Source organism: Heliangelus exortis, chromosome 12 (assembly GCF_036169615.1).
Source record: "Heliangelus exortis chromosome 12, bHelExo1.hap1, whole genome shotgun sequence".
Taxonomy (NCBI): domain Eukaryota; kingdom Metazoa; phylum Chordata; class Aves; order Apodiformes; family Trochilidae; genus Heliangelus; species Heliangelus exortis.
The window spans coordinates 15,171,973-15,189,653 of record NC_092433.1 but is presented as its reverse complement, the minus strand read 5'-3'; the positions used below and the strand labels follow the sequence as shown (position 1 = coordinate 15,189,653).

General features: G+C 39.0%; 1 protein-coding gene across 30 annotated transcripts in view; it reads left to right on the top strand.

The window, feature by feature from the left end:
• Positions 1 to 17,681, top strand: part of MAGI1 (membrane associated guanylate kinase, WW and PDZ domain containing 1) — a 328,716-nt gene that overhangs the window by 144,205 nt on the left and 166,830 nt on the right. The window lies entirely within an intron of this gene.

Sequence of the window (17,681 nt, the reverse complement as noted above, 5' to 3'; positions counted from 1 at the left end):
CCATGTATGCTATTGGGCACAGAGAGAATACCTCATCCATTTGTCTTCTGTTTATATGAAGATCAAAGCAATTTGTTGCATTTTTGTGGAAACTGAAATGTTTCAGAAAAAAAGTTTTTATATCTACAAATATAGCAGAAAAAGTCAGATGGACTGAGAGAAGTCTATAGCTTGCTTAGCTTGCATTAATTTGCCCATATAATAAAGCAAGTGAGAGTAATGGCCTGTGCTCTCCATGTTATGGTGGTGCTCTGCTTCATGCACTTCTATAAAAAGTATTTGAGCACAGAATTATTCATGGCTGGTGGGCAGTAATGCTGCTCAAATCCTTTCAAAATTAAACCTGGTGGTCAAAATAGCAATGTCTTAACCAGATCAGTGGCTTTCCAAATGAAATACAGGTACTTTTTTTTGCTTTGGTGTAGACGTATTTACGTATGGTGCATCATAACTATAGTAACTGGAAAGGAACTTTTTTTGGGGGGAAGCAATGTGACTTTCCTTAGAAACATATTTAAAAGAGGTGTTTCATAGATAAGAAATGACACCTGGCAATAGTTTTTGATGTTAAGTACTCAGTTTTGTCCAGAGGACTTATTTCTACTCTGTATCTGTATGAGGTATGCATATAAGCAGCTCTTTTGTGTGCTGTGTTTCTCAATTAAATTCTCCTGCAAAATTGCTTTGCTATTTTGCCTGGAAAGATAAAAGCATTCTCTGGCAGGAAATCTTAATTCAAATTATAAGATGCATATTTCTTTTTAGTAATCTCAGATTCGTTTTTCTTCATGTTAAAGAGTTCCTTAGATCTACCTTTTGATGCAAAATAATTATGTAAAAGAGAAATATTGTTATAAGTACAGTGCAGTAGTTGGTACCCTTGGGTCTTAAACTTGGTTCTCCCCTTTGCCTTTTGACCCCATGTCAACAGGTCACAGTTGTATTTGCATTTTGACACATTTCCACTCTGTTTTCTGTTTGTGCAAATGAATTATCATAGCCGTGAATGCTTTGCATAAATAGCTTGTCATTTCATTAAACTCCAATTTATATCTATCACACTGGAGAGTTTGTGTGCTTCAGCCCTTCTGCTCAGTAGATACTAATCTGCTAGACAGCATGATTTGATCATTTATCAGTCATGTCTTGCTCTCAGTTTATCTCAGTCTGCTTAACTGCATTCTCAGTTGTATTTTGTGTGGCAGTTAATTCTATCCTTTTTTGTATTTTTATTTTCTATCTTTTTTTTTTTTTTTTTTTTTTTTTTTTTTTTTTGTGGATGTTTTTTGCATGGTTTTATTCTTTGATTGTGGCACGGGGCGTTGCCCATGCACAGGCATTTACTGTTTTCTGTGGGTCAGGTCTGAGTGTTCTCTGTCACCCAATAAGCACAAGATATTGTTTCTGTACCTGCTGTTGGGTGTTTAAAAAATTTGGAAATGGAGAAGGAAGAATTTTGAATGTGAGCTCTTGCACAGGTGATGGTGACCTGGAGTTTTAAGCTTGTGTGACACAGGCAAAAGGATGGTGGATTTTTTCAGAGGAACTGGGGGTGATGGAAGAAAGGCTCAGGGCTCTGCCAAGTGAGGTGCTGGTGTCATGAGGAGGCTGGTTCTGGGACAGATTGTTCCGAAGACCCAAGCAACCTCTATTTTTCCCAACTCCCCTTCAACTGGAGCTGTGAGGATCCTCAGATCCCATCTATCTGCTTCTTTTGTTGGGTTTGAGCAGATTGGTTGTGATTATTAGCACCTAATTTGTACTCTTCTGTGGTTTATTGGGGTGGTTCCTCAAACTTTGAATACCTTTAAAAACACTTCTTACCTTTTTAATCTGTAATTCAACAGAGGAACTATCCCAGAGAGCTGTCTGTGGGTCAGGTGTGGCTGTGGCCCCTTGGGGGGATGTTGGAGCTCTCAGTGAATGTCCTGCCCTGGGTGCATCATCCTAAAGGTGATACAATGGGTGTACCTTGCCCTCTGGATTTCATCTTGTCCTTCTGCAAATCTATTCTTGCAGCAGAAACAACCTGATGATTAATGTTTTCATATTCTGAACGCTGCTTAGGTGGGCATGAAATTAATCCACTTGATTGAATTTGGAGCTGCTAAAGCAGAATTATGCATTTGGGGGATTTTGCAGAGTGGTAAAACCAACCAAACAGAAATAGCCTCAAAGAGAAAACCTTTGATGCAGTTATTGTTTAGATGCATGCAAGCTTTGCCTACAAATAGTTGTTACATGGAGCAGCATAAGGGGGAAAGGATCTTTTTATGTTGTCATTGTTTCTGTATTATTTGCAGTTCCACTGGAGTCCATGAGCCAAATCAAACCCAAGACATGAGCTTTCCTTTCCTGTGGTGCAGGGTGCCATAGAGGCACACATGCCTTTAAGCAGCTATTTTTTTCCTTTTACATTAAAACTAAATTAAAAAGGAATTATCTTGATATGTCATGTAAACTTTTTGTCTCTATATTTTCAAAGAACTTATATTTCTCTCCCTCAAACAGAGTTGTTTTTTTAAAATTTTGTTAGTATAACTTGACTGTCATTATACTTTTGTTAATTAAAAACCACCACACAAAGCTCCCTTTGATTTTTCCCTAGGAAGGCAGAAGAACCACTAATGTCACTGTGCACTCTTCACCATCTGAGACTTTCTCTTTTCCCTCACCTTCTCCCTGCATTCATGCACCTTTTTTTTCTAGCCACTGAGTTCCCTATCCATTAGGATGCAGATGAGTTAAATGAGGGAACAGGCAGGCTCCTGCTGGCTGCACCTCCACCCTGGCTTGGGACCATGCTGTGGGTGATAAAGGCATCTTACAAAGAGCTTTGAAAACAGTGATGTAGCCTTGCACAACATTCTAAGCTGGAGATAATTTAAAACTTTTAAAAATAATTGAAGGGAAACTAGAGGAAAGGGTTGAGTATTTGAACATTGGAAATACAGAATGTTGATGTCTGTTGCCTTCATACTAGGTGAAACAGTAAGAGCTAAATGGGATATAATTCACTAATTAAAATGCCTACTCTCTGATTAGGCACATTAGGCACATGAGCAAGCAAAAGGTCCAAGTCCTTTCTCTTTAAATTTTAGATAGAGCACATTAATATTCATTTTGTTCTGTGCCATCGTCTCAAGTTTCAACCCTCCAGATGATAATTAAGAAAATAGGAGATAAAATTTTGTACTGTATAAAATTGAATTCAAGCCTTAACAAATAAGAGATTATTCTGTCCAGTAAACAAAACATAATCATCCTGGCACCCTTAGGAAGGAGAGCCTAAAATAGAAAATCAGCTCTTTATAGGTCATGTAAAGTGTCATCATCTCTTTCATTATGTTACTGTTTAGATAAAAAAGAACTGATTAATTTAAAAGAACCTTAGCTTCTTTGCTAACAAGGTTATTTTCTCATTGACTGCTGTAAAGCCGAGTTCCTATAGAAGGGGTTGTAAACTCTGAGTAAATCAGTTGTCAGCCTGTGTGGATGCATTTGCCATTTCTGTGCTGTGTGTACAGCACCTGTACATGGCAGCTCTGGCTGTACCTTGTTTGAATGAAACTTCTGCACCTGGGCAGAGATGGAAAGGCAGCAATAGGGGAGTGTTGTATCACAAAAAGGACAGTCCCCTAAGCCTCTTTTAAGAGCTTAGCTATCAAAGAGGCTGTGACTTAAAGACTAAAAAAAAAGCAACAAAGAACTGTAAAATTAGATGAACGAGTTAATATTTAGGTGTATGATTTTAAAACTCCCAGGACAGAAGTGTGCAAAACCCCAACATGTCAAAGATGGTTGGTTTAGCAGGCCAGCCTGGTTGCACTTGGACAGACACAGAGTTCATTTCTAGGAAACTGAGGCTTGATACCTGGGGAGTGTGGCTGGCACAAAGCTGGAGTCAATAGTGCAGCTCCTGTGTGGAGGAGACTTGGGATTTTGGGGTTCACTGTGAACTGTTCATCTGTGGTTCTTGGATGCCTGTTGTGCATTATGCTCAAAACTGATATTATGAAAAAACCCAACCAAAACAAAACCAGTCTTCCAAAGTTCCTCATTTGTTCATCTACCCTGATTCAGATTGTGGAAGTTGGGTCTGTGTTCAAGTGGGAGCATTATGCATTATTCTGGATTGCTATTCCTTTGCATGCTCATTTTCTGATTCCTCTTGCCAAGCTGGGAGGTCTTGACCCAAAGTCCTTTAAAGTCAGTAGAGCTCCCAAAAATTTAATGAGCAGAGGTTGAGCTTTCCAAAACCCAGAGTAACACAGAAGCAGAAACCACAGTGACATTCATTCTGCAGAAATATGAGGCCAGTACTCTGCTTCCTTGCATCTCTGTGTAGAGCATTTTAGACCATTCCAAGATATTTTTTTCCCCTTCAGTAGTAGATGGAGTATAAGAGGCTGCAGGCTGTGCTGCTTGGGAAGTCTTTCAGCTTTGCAGGACTTTCAGAGCTTTGGCTGTGCACTCCCAAAAGTGAGCGAAGCATAAAATGAATTTGAGGTTAAGCTAATTAGAGCTTTCCATTTCAGAATTGGTGGCAGAGACCTCCATCCAAATGCATTTGATTTAGTGGGAGTGAAAAATGTTGTCTTAACAAACCAAGTAAGAAGGTACAAGAAGAGCTCTCCAAAATAATAAGAATTAATAGGAGAAAAAATGAGTATTTAGACACTTGATGCTGATTTTCATTGCTCTCTATTACATCTCTTGTCTTTAGCTGGGTCATCAGAATGCTCATCAAAATAATTTAAAAACAAAGTGGCTGTTGGTTTTAATGGCAATGACAGTAAAGCTGATGCTTGAGCTTGCAGATTTCCTGGCAGGGTTACAAATTGGTTAGAATCATGTGAGTCTGGAGAGCTGACACATCCCTGTCAAAAAAAGGGGCATAAAAGTTGGTCAGGTCTGCTTGCATTCTGCAAAATGGGGAAAATTCTATGAAGCAAAAGCCAGCAGCAAAGCCTGATTGAACATTTCATCTCTCTCTTTTCTTATTAGTCTTCCACAAAGAACCATTCATTGCAGACTTAAGAAAAAGCCACCAAGATTGCTGCTGGAAACAGTAATGTAAGGGGAATGAAACCAATGTTTAGTGGATGTGCTCACATCCATAGAATCCTCCATTTCCTTTCCTTCCTAACCAGAATCTATGAAAATTCATTGTGGACCTGCCAATTTTCTGTGTTTTCAGAACTGGACTGCTGCTTTGGTTCTCTTTTTGCAACAGGAAGCTCTAACCTGGGTATTAGTAGCCTTTTCTCAAACCACCACTTTATTTTTACTCCTGCAGAATGGGTTTTCCAAGGGTTTTAAGGAGACAAACATGAGGCACGTGAGGAGGAGAACCTGACTGGCCTGAGCTTGGCAACTTCTGAGGATCAGGGTAGCCTGGCAAGCCAAGGTGTGATCTGAAAAGTGCCACCAGAGCTCTGTCTGATTTCTGCAGAAATGTCACGTTCATGCAGAATGTCTTCTTTTTGACAAAAGCCATTTTGTGATCAAAAGCATTCCATGGAAAATGTCTAATCTGCTGTGCACTTGAGTCAAGCTTTCCTCTCTTTTTTCCAGTATTCTATTTTTCACCAAAAGAGACCATATCCTTTTGATTCAGTTGCAGAACTGCTCTGTTTTACATCTAAAGGAGCCATTTGTATGCTGGTTTTTTTGTAATTAAAACTCTTAACCTCAAAAATATGTTTTCCATTAGAAATTCCAGCCCTGCACTAATAAATCTAAATCTTGTGGCTATTGTCTCTGGAAAGATATATTTTGCTATGTGCCACATATAAACATTTATTTCTCATTTGAGAAAATGTGGGCTTTGCCATCTGTAATATTCATATTTGCTTCTTAGGAGGAAAAGTTAGGGTGACAGAAATATGATACAAACATTCCTAAATACATTAGGAAAACAAGGCTTTCTGACCAAAGGGGAAAAAAAAAAGCTTGTTACAGAACCTAGTAAGCTTTTTCATGTACTTTTTTTTATTGTCAAACTTGCTTTATATGAAGTATTAAATTTATACTGGATACCAAAGTTCAAGTTAATTTGGTTTTTGTTTGTGAATGTGAGTTTTTCAGTATTTTAACTGCTGACCTGACTTTAAATGTGGCAGTTGCAGAAGAAAAGGTTGTTCTATGTGGAAGAGACAGTCCTGAGAGTCAGAGCATTTTTGTTTTACATGTTTGTATGTGGAATAGTTAACAACATTGTTCACTTTACTTTAGCTGACAATTGTTTTGCCAATAAGATAGGGAGTTCTGTATTAAAACTCACAACAAACTGGTCTGCCATAGTTCTTGCTTGCTCCTGCCAACTCACTTATTCTGTCAGTGCTTTAAAATCTTATTTAGAATTTCATTTCTATTTCCTCCACAAAAGGAAGGCCCACAATGGTGTGCATTAAATTTATAACAGAATCAGTATGTTAACTCTTTCCTTTTTTTTTTTCTGAGCTTGCATAGGTTCTTGGTCAGCTAAACAACTGAAAAGATTTAGTTCATTGCATCATTTTGATCTGAACTTTTAAATTGCTGTTGAATCTCCCATTCTTCCACGTCCTTTACCTGCCTGTTCAGCACTGTCTTCCTAAACTAGATTTCCAAGTAATAGCTCAGGATGTTAAAGATCTAATTTGAATCAATTCCACTTCAAATTTAAACATCTTTTTTCAAGGAGGAAATATCCACCAACCGTGAGAAAATGAAAGACTAAAAATAAAACAAATATTTGCTGTTAGAATAAGTCCCCAGATATAGTTCAGTTTCTTAGGTCTTGGTCTCTCTTTGTCTGCAATAAGAAGAGTCTACAGTCTACCAATAAGGCAGCTTGGTTTTTTGCCAGTGTGACCTTCTTACTCAATTTTTGTAGCTTCTTGTGCCTTTTATTAAGCATACCTCAACAGCTCCCAACTGTTATTTGAACAGAAAAATTTAATTTCCCTCCCCCAACACATTTAGATCATTATTTTCAGCTTTGAGAGCCTTACTTTCTAAATGACAAACTTTTGTTGCCTGAATACTTCCTTTACATACGGAATGTTAGTGGTTTGGTGTCCGTTCTATATGTCCAGAAATGTATAATTATATATATATATATATATATATATATTTAAAAAGCTAGGTCTGTCTCAAATTGACCTTAGTTGTGTGTTTGCTCTTTTAAAACAATGTAGTTGGGACAGGACCTTTACTTGTTACTGAGAGGCCACAGCAAGTCTTGGTTTTGGTTGTTTCTTTACAGATCTTGTTTCTGTAAAATTGGTGGAACAGGTTGGAAAATTAACCTGTAGCCCTCCCTGGAAATACTTGCATTTTTTTCTCTGCAATATATTAATTTCTTGTGAGAAATACTGATGTAGTTGAGTCATCCAGCCACGCCAGAGAATGGGCTGTCAGCATGTCCTTTGAACAGAGCGTCCAGTGGATACATTATGATTTTTATCTGACTTCTTCAAAGAAGGCCAACATTTTCTGTCTGATAGAGATTCTTGTGAGGGAAAAAAATAATTTAGGAAGCAGCATGAAAATTCTAGTGTTTTGGCAATGTTTGCATTCAGTGAGTGTTTATGGCCTGACCATCACAGGTTCTCAGTGTTGGATTTTATGTATTCAGTACCTCTAGAAATCAGGCTTTTAATATTGACATATGCCTGGGAGCCAGTGTGGGGAGAGCAAAAAAAACCCCAGAAGCTATGATTAGTATTCAGAGGTGACCTGGCTGGGCAGTGGGAGTTTGTCCCTTCAGCAGTCAAGAAAGAATGACTTAGATTTATTGCTGAAGGAATCTGAGGTCATGTCTAAAAAACCCACCAAAACCCACTACTCTTGCTTAAATTAAAGAGAAGAGCAGGCAAAACCCCCAGAGAACATGAGTAGTGACTCAAAACTCCCAAATACAGGCACGTATGTCACTTCTTTTCCCCATTTTTCTGAAAGAATCAAATGCTGTATTTAGGGAATGGGTGTCAGATTTTGCAAATATTTTCTTAGTGCTGTTCTAGAAAATGAGTTTGTTGGCATATTGTTATGGGGCTTGTTCTGCTGAAGCATTGTGATGCCGTCTGGTTCTCAATCTGATTTGGCTTTTACAGCTCAAATATTACATCCTCCTCTTAGAACATATGGTAACTCCTTCCAAGAGACATACAGAGATATGCATTTAATTTCCAGAAATTCACTGTTGCCTTTGATTGAAAGACTGCTCGTTCTCTTCATCTTGATTTTCCTCTTCTTACTATTCCTTATAGACTTTCTCTTTCACCCCATGCCCTGCTTTTTGAAGCCCTCCCGGCCTCCCAGTTTTCTGGGAAAGACTCCTTGGCAGCTTGAGAGCTGAGCAAAGGAAAGGGAACAAGGCTCCCTTATCCAGGTTGCTCCATGCAACCCGGTTTTACAGAGTAGGTGTCAGTGACAAATGCTGGTTTGTGGCTCCCATGCAGCCTGTGTTTCCCAGGGAATTATTGCTGGAAGGTTGGGTTGCTCACAGGGGCCGAGCTGTGTTCACTGATGGAAAGGCTTAGTGGAGACAGGGCGTGAGCTCTGAAAGATTCCGAGCTGTTCATGGAAAGAGGCTGCATCCCATGTGCCACTCTCTTACAATGATTTCATTCTGCATTCACTTGAGATGTGTAGGAGGCTTTTTCTTTCTTACTTGGTTTTTTTTTTCTTTTTCTTTTTTTTTTTTTCCCCCTCCTTAAAAAGCCTACGTGGCAAAATCAACGATTCTTGCTAGCAATGACTGCCTCATGCTCCTCATTGCTCTTCCCTGCTGGAACACACAGTGCAAAAAGCCCCAACACAGAGGTGTCTTTGTGTGCAAGACAAAATGCCTTCCTTGGAGAAATGTCTCTGTTTCCCTAAGTTCACCTCTGGGTCTGGCTTTCTGTAAAGTTTTGCAGAGCTGGGATTTTGCTCTGGGCACTTGATTTAAGGTCATCTCCAAGAGGAAGCATTTCTGGGCATGACTTCAATGTTGCGGCTTGATTGTCACCCAATGACTTAAGCTTCTAGATCAACACTGATCAGGCCACAGAACTGTCTGAAGTGTTTAAGCATTATGCTAATCCAGACTTCATTGAAAACAAGTCTAGACAATATTGTGTCACTTTGTCCCTCACACACCTACCTGCCCAAGTTTTCTTGTGAAAACCTTATACCACGTGTGGCTATTAATCAATATTATGGTTTATCTTGGAGATTTTTCATTTTAGTTGGAAAATACTCTGCATTTGTGATCCTAGCAGGTCCCTTCACTGACCTTGTCTCATCTTGCTCTCTGTTGTCAGAGCCCACCTGAGAGTCTGGGCTCCATCCTTGTCTTGTGCTTCTGGAATCTTCAAAGTGAAAAGGGAAAACAAAAGGTTGTAGCACTTCTTAACATTACAGGGGAAGAAGACTCCTATGAGTAGCAGAGTAGTAGTGGTTAATCTCCAGCTTCTCTTTTGTTGGGTTCATGATTAATTATGCTTAAGGCAAGAAGCTCTACATCTGCCAGCACCCATCTGGGTGCAGTGAAGCCATGGTTCTGAAACTCTGTGACTGACCAGTTCAAATTTGGAAGTACCTATTGCCAGCACTTGTTCATAATGCCTCCTGTTCTTTTTCATCTTCTATTTATTGTATGTTCCTAGTTCTTGAGGTGCATGCTTTCAGTTACCCATGTTTTTGCCTAATGTGTTAGATTTTTCCTCTTTCTAAGCCTTGCAGGGCATGTTCAGTTGCTACTTTCTGTGGAGAAATGTCATCTTTTATTCAGTGTCATGGTGCTCTAGGCTCCATATAGACACAAAAGATAACAAATGCTTTAAGAGGAGCAGAAAATGTCCTTCTCCATGCTTTAACTTTAGGGTAGGACCTCTTTCTCAAGATCAACAGAATCAGGTTTTTCCTTCACCTGGACACAGCTTTAGCCACCCCCAGCAGTTTGTGTCACCCAGCAACACTGTGGACAACTTGACCTGTTAAGGCACAGGAGGGATCCCAGACTGTAGATGTAAAGAATGGCCTTTAAAAGGTCTCCAAACTCCAACCTCAGTATTTTGAAGATGATTTAATAAAATATTTTCTTCTTGAGGTAAAGAAATCTGATTTCTACCATCACTCATGCAGTAGCTCTTGGATGACAGAACTATGTCTATCCAGGCTCTCCTTTGAACCATCACAAAAAGAGAAGTTGAATTGGCAAGTGTTCTAGTATTGTAGTGGATTCAGAATATATTTGCCTGCAGTGTTGCTGTGAGCCTCTTACTTTCTCCATTATTTCTTTGAAAGCATTGTCACTATTACCCAGATGGATAGGACATTATGCTGTCAGACCTGATAATAACTGATAGTTTTCCTGCAGGCACCATCCCTGACAGACCATCTCCTCCTTCCTGGACTTTGTGGCCTCCTTCTCTCCCAGGTCAGGGTTATTCTGGGCTGCAGGGAAGTCAGAGGGCAGAGGAAAGTTTCTTCTCCAGGAGCTTCAAGGCTGGAACTTGAGTTCCTGAAAAGGCCAAAGCAGGAGGAAACTTTGTTTTTCTGCTGCATTTCCTGGCGTTGCTGATCTGAATTCAGATTGGGGTAACAGAAAGGTGTTTGTCACAAGCACTCCAAATTTTTAGGCCTGGTGAATTACAACATTTTTGCTGCTCAACCTCCAGGCTTGGGCACCGTGGGGTTTTTTTGTGGACACTTCTCAACTGAAAGACTGTTTAAATTTACACTAGGAATATGAATCACTATTAATGCACAGAAAATAAGGTGTGACACCCTGCAAATATACTAGATTGGGTTAGGTGCTTGTAGAGTACTTTCACTTGGGATTTATGATCTGTTAAGTGCATTTCTCTAGTACCAAATGCTGAATTACCACTTCAGTGCTGGTTCGTTCACCCATGGAGACTGAGAGCAATACCAAAAGGTCCTGTGCCAAGAAAGCTCTTGCCTGTTCCTGATTATGAACACGACCTGAAAGTTTGGAGTTAATATGTCTCTTTCAGATTTGCAACTTACACCTAAAATAATAGTTGAAGAAATTCTGTTAGTAGTAGAGTAACAAGTGTTATTTATTCTACAGATAGGAACTACTGGCTGCACTCAAGTGCTCTCTGCTGAATCAGCATCTGGGCAACTGCTGAAGTCTTAACCATGCTCTATCAAAGTCAAGTTTTATTGCTGGTGTGGGTAGTTCATCCTCTAACGTTGTGCAATTCTTTATAGCCTAACTCTCCAGCTCATCATAATTTCCTTCCACTGGAAGGATTTTGCAATAGATGTGGCTTTGTTGTTCTGAGGTGATTTTAAAGCATAAAAATTGGAAAGTATTTTATGTTTTAGTTCTGGAAGGTAGGTGACTGATGGGCAATAATTTTGTGTGGTTGTGGTATGGATTTGTTAGAATAATGGAAACATTTTGGCTCTGACCAGACCAGTTCATCTATCTGGAGTCTGAATATAACAGGCTGGTACAAGTTTTAGTTATATACTTTCCAACAAGAAATATCCAATTTGCACCCTGAGATCTGTAGCTTTTGGCAACAGAGATTCCCCAGACTGGTATGGAAGCAGTTGGTAACAATGACAGATGAGGCTATTGAAGAATTTATGGGGGACAACCAAACATCAGGACTTTGTGGGAATGATTTGTACCCAGCAATAAAAGTTCATTTGTGGGTTTTTTGTTTGTTTGTAAGAGGAAAAAAGAGAAGAAAGCAGAACTGGAATCAAATCAGGTGTCTGCTGAGCCATGTTAATTGTTAGCCTGAACTCACATGGCAATGTTTAAATATCTTTCTATAGCACATGGAGCCATAAAACATTGTTAAGTTTGCATGTGTTAGGAAAATGTAGTAGCAATTAATTTATCAACACGTTATGGGTGAACAAGGTGACTTAATTTCATGGGTGGCTGGAAGATAGAACATACTTAGATTATATAGAATTTAAGAAGCCACACTTAAGGCTTTTAAACTGGATGGGTTTGCTTTTTGGTCATGTTTGAACTCCAGCTAACCATGATGAATGTTCTCTGTCTTACTCTACATCCTTGTGTCTTTGACCTCAGAGGAGACATGAAAAAACAAACCTAGGTCCTGGACTTTTATTTACTTATTTACTTAGTAGTTAAAACAAGAAAGCAAACAAAGCCGTGATGTATTTTACCTCTTCTGCCCAGCACCCCCTTGACAAATGGCTGTTGGAACAGTGTTAAACTGTGACCTTAAAGCCACAGGCGTAATGAAACTGTTATCTGGCAGATGTGACAGACTCATCTTACATAAATCACTCTCTTTTGTCACTGCTGGCATATGGCCAATGAATCTTCTAATTATTGAATGGCTTTTATAGCCCCATTATTTATAATCACTCTTGGACAGCAGCTGGAAGACAAGGATGGGACAGAGTGAAATGATATAGCACAAACTATTATCATTTGTGTAACAACTGCTGGGATTAGGAATATTTTATGGTGTGGATACCAGTTCTGTCAAAAATTCATTCAGCCTTCATTTTGTCTTCTAAGATGTGCTGCTGCCTACTGGACCTTGCCATGAAAATTATTATATTAATTGATCCAGAAACAGAACATGAATCCTCCAGGCATTAATAAAACATATGTGTGAGTTTCCAGGCCATCTTTATGTGAGGATTTGAGGAAAATCCATTGCAAGCATTAGTAAGAGAGCAGTGGTGATGCCCTGGCACTACTGTTGTGCCAAAAACTACCCAGAAAAGTTTCAAGAAGTGACTTCTGCTTCCCAAGAGCTCTTTCTAGGTCTCTCTTATTAATAAGAAAAGATTTAGAAGTTGTCTTTAGTTTAATAATATTTTAACATTCCTTAAAAAACAAAAAATAGGTGGATTTTTCTTTTCAAGGGAGGTGATAGATTTATAACCAGCTGAAGTTAATACACTTGATAATTAAGGGAAGCCATTTTGGCTCTAATTAGAGATGAGTTTGTGTTGAGTCCTATCCACTGGGGTGGAGCAGCATCCTGGGAGAAAGGAGCATGACTGAAGTCACCCAGCCCTTCAGGCCAGTCAGCTGCAAATCTACTCACTGCTTTAGAAATTGTGAGCTGCAGGTTCTCTGCTCATGTCTCTAAATGAGCAGGGTTTTTTCAGTTTGGTTTGGTTTGTTTTCTGTTGTTTGTGGGTTGGTTTTTTTTGGTTGATTTTTTTTTTTTTTTCCTTATCTGCAGATCTGTGTTTTGTAGCACAGAAATGAAACCCCGTCAGCCATGATAATTTATTAATGTTCATTAAATACCTTCAGATAGAGATCTTCAGATGAAAGACAGTATGTTATAATCAGGGGTTTATGCTGCAAATCCAACATGTGCAATCTTTGTGTCTTTAAAAAACTGAATCCCTCCGTCTCGATGGAGGCATCAGGGTGGTGAGAGAGTCTTAATCCAGATGACTCTATTGCACTTTTATCCCTTTAGAGGCCTTTAACCTTTCATTGCTTCATGGCAATGGAACCTGTTGTTTTGAAAGGGTCTTTGTCTGCCCACAGAGAATCCCTCTTCTAAAGACATATTTAAAATGGAGATCCCGACAGGAGAAGGGGGGATGCTGCTGCAATTCAGGAATGGAAAATGGATTTTTCCAGCTCAAATGCTATCAGTCACTGTGAACATATCAATTGGTAGCCTTGTAAAGCATAAATACATACCAGTGTAAACCCCCTCACATGAGTGTAATATAGGTCAGAGACCACTGTGTCCTGAGCCTGACCCTGACCCATCTGCACAAGCATCTATAGGCTCTGCCAGAGTATAGCTATTTGTCAGGATTATCTGTGACCATCTCAAAGCATAAATGGGGTAAAACAGCTGCAGGAATTAATACAAACATAAACTACAAAAAATATAGCTTCCAAATGCATAGAAAATGAACTTGAAACATATCTTCAGAATATACATATTGCACAGTTCTGGCATAGACTTATCTCCCAGCTGGCAGGAAGGTGCTGTCAGCCCCACGATGTTCCTGTTTATTTTTTTCTTGAAAAAAAATCCCATTTTGCTTGGTCATTTATGCAGTCTGCTTGCTCTATTGGAAGCTTGTATGTCAATAAGGCAAGAAGCTTGCAGCCCTCAAGGTCTGTGCTCTGCTGGCTGGTGGAAGTGCTCTGGGAAGAGATGGATGTGAAGGGATGGCAGAAAAGACAGCATTAGATGATCTGGAGTGGAGCTTTCTTCCCTGCAGAAACTGGAAATTGTAGCAATAAGCATCAGAGAATAATTCAAAGCATAGTTTCTCTGGTGACTTTTAATATTAGGTAGCTGTTGGAGGACAAATGTGCAACAGAGTATTTAGGGTTTGAAAGAAGTTTATTTAGAAACAGTCAATACCTTCATTAAACACACACACACAAAAAAAATCCAAGTTATGTATTTATCTCCACAAAGTTAACAAGTGAGGTTTGTGTCAGAAAACTGAGCATCAGTAATATTTTTTTGAGGATTTGTTTTTGCTACTAAAATACTGTTAGGTTGTCCTGGTTTGGGAGAACTGATATACTCTAAAATGCAGCAAAATAACGAAGAATAATTGAGAAAATGAGCCATTCAGCAAATTAACCTTTGTTTCATTCAAATACAAAGAAAAAATTCAGATAATAGGGAAGGGAAAGATGAGGAAGGAAAAGCTGAACACTGACTCATAATACCTGTGTCCTCTGGCTTGGAAAGTGCTGTTTCTGACTTGCATCTTTTGTTCCTCTGCTGTTCTCACTGTAGGATCTCTTTACATGCTCTTAGCAGAGAAGAAAAGATTTCAAAAGGGTAAACCTGAGATCCACTCTCCTTGAGAACAGAAGAGTATTTTGAAGGGTAGTAGTATCCTTCTAGTTAACACAGCTCATCTCTAAGGAAGCTGCAGCCAGGGTTTTTTTTGTTTGTTTCTTTTTTATTTGGGTTTTTTTTGTTTGGTTGGTTTTGTTTGTTGGTTGGTTTCGTGTTTGTTTGTTGTTTTTTTTTTTGTTTTTGTTTTTTTTTTTTTTTTTTTGTTTGTTTGTTTGTTTTGTTTTTTGTTTTTTTTTTTGAGCTCAACTTATGCATGAATTTAGGCTTTACAAAGGGAGAACTTTGGCATAAAATCTGATTTGACACCAACCATTTAACCCAGGCTCACCTGGTGATGTATCAAGCACGTGCCCTCTCAAGTCTGAGAAGTTTTTTTGAAAAGATAATCAGAGTCAACTGAAACATTTCAAATGGTAAAAAATCCAACATCTTCCAGGCTGGATCTTTTTAGCAACTTTCTCCATTGTGTTAGTTTCAGTTTTAGCTCCTTTTCCTCCTCACTGTGTTGCATGGGATGACCTGGCTGCTGGCCACAGCTAAGGTCATTGAGCTTTCATTTCTGTCAAGAATTTTCTGGAATTTAGCAAGAAAAATGTGGCATACAAAGCATGTTTCTTTTTTTTTTCTTTTTTTTTTTTTTCCTCTTCCCATTTAGAATAAATGTGATAGAAATGAGCATCACTGTGAGCTCCCTAAGGAACAATAATCTGAGTCTAAGCATTATTATAGCCCCTATTTTTGCCACTGCCATCTTGGCTAGTGCATCAGTGACTCAGCTGGGAAATCCCAGCTACTGCATAAACCAAATAACCAAACTTTCCAGTGGGGGCTGTAATAGACTGAGATGCTAGATGGAATGTGCACAGAGGGAAGCTAGAAGCAGATATCATCAGTAAATTGCATATTTTGTGTGGTCAAACAAGCTCTAGCTCAGCAGAGCTTTTTCACCTCTAGACATTGTTGTGACATAAATCACTGAATCACAACTCCCACAGTATTTCAAGAGAAAGCCTGCCTGACATGATATATGTAGCTCAGTGCATTAATTTTTTCACTGGAATAAGCCCTTGCATTATGTCCAGACTGTTTGTTGTACTTGTCCTTTTTGCTATGAGAAGCCACCATGTCTTACAATCTCTTGTGTAAAGAAAAATATGGACTGTTTAGTTTAAAGATAAAGAAATGCTTTAGTTTCTCAGCAGATGCTCTTTTATTGTGCCCAGTTTCCCTCTGGAGTAAAATGATGTGGGATGAAATGATACATCTGGAGTTTGGAAAGTCAGCTCTGATATTGGGAAAGTGTAATCCCCACAGGTCTACCAAGCCCTCCAAGTGCCTCCTGTGTGAGAAACCCTTAATATAGTGTAATAACTGAAGACCTTTTATTAGAAAATGGGTTGATAATCATTGCTCTTGGAGTGAGGGATGTTGCTGGGGTAACTCAGGAAATTGGGATGAGCCAGTTTTATTTTTTAATTTCAGTTTTGTTGTTTGAGTCATTTTTATAATGAGCATCTTGGTCGTTAAAAATGTTCCTTCTTTTAATAGCTGGGACTGCTGCCTAAGCTTTCCTCTTATTCAATGAGAAATTTAATCTTTAGGAAAAAAAAAGGCAGGAGCTGTCTGGAGTACCCAAATAAAAATCACATTTGTTAGAATTTGACTTATTATTTGAGACCAAGGGGTTTTGGGTTTAGTTTTGTTTTTAAACTAACATTTCTGTTAAAATGTAACAGTTAAAATGCATTCTGTTAAAATGCATCAGGCTGTTTCTGCCCATGGTCATTTAATGGTCTCCACTCTTTTTTTCTCATTTGTTTCCCAGACCCCTTGTCCAACTGCACTCCATTGCAGTATTATTATTCTTGATTAGTTCTGCAGTGGTTCTGAGAGGCTCCAGCCAGGAATCTGCAGCTCTGATGCTATGTTTATTGTCAACAAGTATTGAGATGATCTCTGCATTACATATTCACAATCCAAAATAGCAGAATGCAAATCATAAAAGATCACAGAAACAGCTGCAGTGGTTCAACCACAGGTCCATGTAGCCTGGCATTCTGGTTCCAACTATGGCCATAAATATGCCTAGCAAAGTGAAAGGAAAAACCCCAGATATTTTATATTCCTCCCCTTCTTTTCTCAGGTCTCACAGCCACCAATTCCAGTTCATTTCCAATTTCAGGGATTTTATGCACCTTCTTTTCAAGTTCCCAATGGTTCCACCTTCCAAGTTCTTTTCCAGTCTCCCCTTGAAGCTCCTCAGTAAACTTCTTGCACACAGTGCAACATCTTCCATAGCCTGGATGAACCACTGCCACTGATGGGTGGTTTTGAACAAAGCTCCTGTTAGGTTCAATTGGTGCCTCCTTGGGCCAGGGAGCAGCCAGTCCCCACCTGCCCCCCATAGCATGATATCCACAGCATCCTACAGCATCCTACTGCATCCTATCTACTTCTCTGACAGATGCTCCAGGCTTTGATCATCTTAGTTGCATCTCTCTAAAGTTTTTTTCCAGTGATTTTTTTTTTTTTTTTCTTCTCAGGACAGAAGAGTTTCTATCTCTGTTGTCTGAGTGTTCTTGAGGGGTTGTTTTTGCACTGTGGTTGAATAAATGTCAGTGTTCACCTCTCATGTTCAAGAAGGGAATTGGTGTTCAGCAACTAGCCACGTTCATTAACAGCTACATTTCTTTTTCTTTTTGTGTGTGTTTTGTTTTGATTTCAACTGATTCATCTTTATTGACACACACTTGAACGTGTTCAGAACAGAATGGGGAAATAAATAGAGTTAAGTGATTTGTTGGATTTTATGCTGTTGTTTCTAAGGACTTTGGATGTTCTTAACTCTTTCTGTCAGTTATTTTCTGACCCCTG